Genomic DNA, 5299 nt, shown 5'->3' with positions numbered 1-5299 from the left:
AAAAAAAAAAAAAAAGAACCCTTTGGTCAACTAAGATACCCAACAGCACAACTGAAAACACAACTTTTGTCTTGTAAAAACTGTGCTAGTTAAGGTGCAATGACAGTCACAGTATAATGATTTTAACTTCTTTTGCATTAATTAATTATTATTATTATTTTTGAGTCAGAGTCTCAACTTTGCAGCCCAGGCTGGAGTGCAGCAGCACGCCCATGGCTACCACAGCCTTGATCTGCTGGGCTCAGGGGATCCTTCCACCTCAGCCTTCCAAATAGCTGGAGCTATAGGCACGTGCCACCATGCCTGACTAATTTTTTGATTTAAATGTAGAGACAAGGTCTTGCCATGTTAGCCAGGATGGTCTGGAACCCCTGTGCTCAGGCAGTCCTCTCACCTCTGCCTCCCAAAGTGCTGGGATTACAGGCATGAGCCACTGCACCTGGCCTTTTTTTGCATTTTAGATTGCTTTTTTCTTTCTAAGTTTTTGACACACCCAGATAAATGGGCTCCTCTTGAAATTCTAACTCATTTTTTGAATCAAACAGCTGGATATGCTCAATAAACATCTACCATACATTTGGTGCTTAAAGGACACCAGGCACTGTTCTAAGTGTATTTATTACCCCATCAAGCTCTACTCAACTCTTTGCAGTAAGTACTACTATTAGTTTTCAAAGTACTGACAGGGAAACTGAGGCACATAAAATTACAATAACTTGTCCAAGGCTATGGAGCTTGCAAAGGCATAATTTAACTCTGACCATGTGGTCAGTGTCTGTACATCCATCTTTCAAGCTCTGCAGCCCCCAAAGCTGAAACAGCTGAACACACTGAGCCAGAAAGCTCGGAAGGTAGAGCCAGAACAGAGTTCTAATCTTCTCTTCCTCAAAGGACTAGTATCCCAAGGCTCCTTCCTGCTTCTGGACTTTCTACCACCGCCCCAGCCTGGCTGAGTCTGGCAGACCTGCACTCCAGGGAACCTTCTCCAGATCCCAGGCTGTGCCCTCCCTGCTTGGCTTTCTGTCCTTTGAATGGGCCACTGATGTTAACTGTAATCGAGTCGTTCTTGAATCAACTATTTGTTTAATGTCTACCTCCCCCACTTGACTATATACAGTAGCAGTTCCAGAATTTTTGTTTTTCCTTTTCTTTTTTTTGAGTCGGGGTCTCACTCTGTCACCCAGGCTAGAGTGCAGAGGCACAAGTATGGCTCACCACCACCTCCAACTCCTGGGCTCAAGCAATCCTGCCTCAACCACATAAAGTGCTGACAAACTGCTGGGATTACAAGCGTGAGCTGCCTCGCCCAGCCTCCAGAATTTCTATACCGGTGGGGACAGGTAATCTGTTTGGGGAGGGGGCTTTGCTTTCATTGCTTGGTGCTTGATGCAAGGTTGTGAAATGTCAGCCGAACATGGAAATGAATGAGGGTTCTGATGGAGACCACAGGAGGAAAGCACATCCCACCCCCACCTCTCCTTTTCTCTCGCTGGCATCACCTCGGACTATAAACTCACACAAGGGCAAAAATAGTGTCTGCCTTAATCACTGTAACTCCAACACTTGGCACTGTGCCTGACACACAGGAAGAGCGTAACACTTTTCGTGGAATGAATATCTGGAAAAGAGGAGTGATAAGATCAGAACACCGCTCCTTAAAGCACCTTTACCTATGGAAGCATGCTACTCACAAAACCGACACACAGCACTCATAAATGTCTGTCCCAGAATTAGAATTTCTGCCTGTCTTCACTGCCACTAAAGATCAGGAGCTAAATAAAAGAACAAAGCCCGTAACTGAACCCACTCCCACTCCCTTGGCCACAATCTGGTGAAGGCGAAAACATTTGTACTGGGGCTGGGGTGGGAAGACTGTCATTAGCACAGGCAGGAATGCAGGGTTGTTAGGATTTGCCTCTAGCAGGAAAGTTATACCTTGGGAAGACACTGAGTAGCTCTGGAACGAACAGGCAGATTAAGCAGGCAATCAAACCCAGCCCAGGCCTTCCAGCCACCCGATCCAAAACGACGAACCTGCCAAGTCTTCACCCTGAAGAGGAGCAAACGTTTTGCCTTCCCCCATGGCCTTATTATTCTGCTCCCTATCCCACCAACCCCCCCCAACAATGGCCCAGGGCTGCTAGAGAGGTTTAAAACACAAATCAGAGCATATCGAGCCCTGTGTAAAACCCTGAACGGGACTGAACAGATCTGAACTCCTCACCAGGCTCACTTTAACCTCACTAGTAGTAGAGCTGTGGCCACGGAGGCCTCTGTCAGGCTCTTCCTCATGTAGGGCCTCCAGCCCTGCTCCCTCTGCCTATGTCTTCCCCCAGGTCAAGCACTTCTCAGTCCTCAGGTCTCAATTCACACGCACAAGCTCCCTCTGGAGAGACAGTCTTTGATGTCCAAGTCCAAATCAGGCCCTCCTCCCATGCCACCTGCCCAGCATGCCCTCGCAGCATGCTTGCTCGACTCTCCAGCACCTAGCCTCACGTTGCATTGTGTGCCCCCTCAAAAGGCTGTGAGATTCACAAGAGCAAGGAGGCTGACACTCAGTCCTGAGTCCCCAGAGTCAGGGCACGCCCCAGCACAGAATCAATGAATCAATGAATGAGTGCGTGAGTGAATTTCTCATAGCTGCTCCCCCCAACCACTCCTCCGTTCCAAATCCAAGCAGGACCAGAACATGGCCTCCAGACACTCTGAATCACCCGTATGCAAGCCTCAGAAGTCCCTCCCAGCTCAGGCCCGGGGAGGAGCCCCTCCCTGTGCCTACCCGGGGCTGGGGTCTTCTCACCTCCTCCTTCAGGAAGCCTGAGAAAAAGACCACAAAGTGGAACTCTGCCTCTTGGCCAGTTCCTCTAATAAAGAAAACAGAACAGCAATCCTCCCCATCTCCTTTTCTGCCATGGATCAAAAAGGATGTATTTATTCCCATCTTTCTGTTTAAGCAACCACCAATGGGTGAGCACCAGCTGGAAAATTACCGCTTCAACTTTCGTTGTTTAACGTGCCTCAGTGACGTGCCCCAAACAGGCTTTTAGGTCTGTGACCCCGAGAAGGGTGGTAGCAAAGTAGAATCAGGTTGCAGAGACCTGGAAAATCACAACCTCGCTTACTAGGCTTCCATTTGCCAGGTGCACTAAGATGATTACCAGGTGATTACCCTGAGCCGCAATTTTTACATCTGACAAATGGAGAGAGTGATAAGAACTCCAGTGCTGTGAAGGGAAGGCCCGAACAGCTTGGGAAATCCCCCATTGTCCTGGCGAAGAGTCGCGCGCGCGGCTTTAGAGGACGGAGGACGGTGTTGGCCCTGAAGAGAAGGCTGAGGTCCTCGCGAGGAGGCCCTGCTCTGACCCCCGGAGCTGGGGAGGTCTTCGCGGGCAGAGGTGAGTCTGAACGGTGAGAAGGCATTTTAAGCTAGGTCACGGTGACCTTGGGTTCCGGTCTGGGCTGCCCGTCTCGAGAGCCCGAGCCGCAGCCCCAGGCCGGACCCGAGACCTGGACTGGGAGCCTTTCCTTGGCTCCTCTGACAACAGCCAAGGGCAGTCGGGTAGTGGCGTAGGAAGAAAACGACTGCCTCGCCATCTCCCCGTGAGGCCAGAGCAGCGGCAACACAAACCTCACAGGGGATTCGGGGCCTGGCCCTGCTCTCGACCCCGCATCCAAGCCACCCCTACCCCGGACTCCCCGGGGGCTGCAGCCTCCTCCGTTCCTGGGAGGGGCTGGGCCTGCGCGGGGGCTCCCGCCTTCCCCGACTCAGGCCTAATGGCGGGGGTTTTTCTTTTCACGGGCTCAGGCTGATCCCCACCCCCGCCCCCGCCCCCCGTCATTAACAGCAAAGAAAGGATCCCCAGCCATCCATTTCCTCTGCGGCTCAAGAGCCTGTTGTTATTTAATCCCGCGGCCACCCCGGCAGCATCCTCGAGCCTCGGCGCAGCCGGCTCCACCCATCCACCTGGCTAGTTCGCGGCTGCTCCCGCTTCCCCGGGGGGTTGAGAGGGGCTGGGAAAGGCGCCTACAGTAGCAGAGGGCCCTGGACCTTCGGAGGACCAAGGCTCCTCCGGCCAGCGTCCTGGGCAGGCGGGGACACGGACTGGGACAGAGGGGCACCTAGCCGGGGCCGCAGAGGGCGGGTGGATACCCGAGCACTGCGGACATTCCGCTGGGGCGGGGGAGCAGGGCCGCCGGGAGGCGAGGGCCAGGCCTCCTCTGGCTGAGTGGCCAGAATCGCCCCGGGGGGTCCTGGAGCCGGAAAAGGCCTGAGCCCTGTCACCGTCTACACCCAAGACGAGGGGGGAGGGGTGATCAGCACGCACGAGAGACTCAGCCTCAGGAAAGCAACCAGATTTCACTCAGCAGTACTCACTCTGCCCTTCTTTGATACGGACGACTGGCATTTCCTTAATTTTTGATAAACACAGCTACAAGACCCCTCCCCCCGACGCCCCTGGGCGTCATTGGTCTAGAGAAAGAGAAGGCCCCCGGCAGGGGTCCTCCCGCCTCCCCTCTGCCTGCGGGGGGTAAAGACATCCAGATCTAGGGGCGTCCTCCCCCACTCTACTTTCAGCCCCGGATCCGGAGGCCGCAGCGCCCCCCGTCCCCCAGCGACACTGACGGTTCCTGCCCAGACCCGCAGTGGCGTGAAGGCCACTTTACCTCCTCTCCCAGGCGGAGAGGGCGTACAGCCCGCGCAGCTGGGGCAGCTGCAGCAGTCGCCGCCGCCCTCCATTCATTAGAGAGAAAAAAAGGCAACAACAACCTCCACTCGAGCCTCCACCCCTCTTTGTAAAAGAACGACGGCCCCTTGAGGAGCGAGAGCCAGCCCCAGCAATCACGGGTTAAGTTCTTTTCCGGCCCCCCATTCATAAAAAAAGGAGCGCGGCGCATGCGCGCGCGGGGTCTCTTGTGCCCACCCATTCATAGAATCGCGGACGGCGCGCGTGCGCACTGCCGCTCCCTGCCCTCCCATTCATAAAAAAGCCATTTTCCCAGGCAGAGGTTGCAACATCGCCGCGGAGGCAGCGAGCGGAGCTGACAGCGCTTAGCCGGCGCTGTGGAGCGCGGGGAGCCTCGCCGGGTCCTCCGGCCGGCGTCTGCGGGTCCAGCGGCGGCTGACCCGCTAGGGTTCCGGGATTTACATAGACGGGGAGCGATGCTTGTGACTCTGCGGCTCCTCAAAGTAAGTCCGCGGCCGGTTTTGGGATCCGAAAGTGCGCCCCTCTGAGCCGCGGCGCGACTCCCCTTCGGGCTGGGGCAAGTGTGCGCTATTTCCAGGCGCGCCTCGGCGTTC

General features: G+C 55.0%; 1 protein-coding gene across 1 annotated transcript in view; it reads left to right on the top strand.

The window, feature by feature from the left end:
- Positions 1-4976: 4976 nt before the first annotated feature.
- The window catches only part of SPRY4 (sprouty RTK signaling antagonist 4), an 11324-nt gene continuing 11001 nt past the window's right edge, over positions 4977-5299 (top strand). The window contains exon 1 of the mRNA XM_008067444.1: positions 4977-5188. The gene's annotated coding sequence lies outside the window, so the exon portion shown is untranslated. The remainder of the gene's footprint in view (positions 5189-5299) is intronic.

Source organism: Carlito syrichta, unplaced genomic scaffold, assembly GCF_000164805.1.
Source record: "Carlito syrichta isolate Samal-C Ts95f unplaced genomic scaffold, Tarsius_syrichta-2.0.1 Scaffold309624, whole genome shotgun sequence".
In the NCBI taxonomy this organism is placed as follows: Eukaryota; Metazoa; Chordata; class Mammalia; order Primates; family Tarsiidae; genus Carlito; species Carlito syrichta.
The sequence above is the reverse complement of the archived record's forward strand: the minus strand, read 5'-3'. Positions and strand labels throughout refer to the sequence as shown.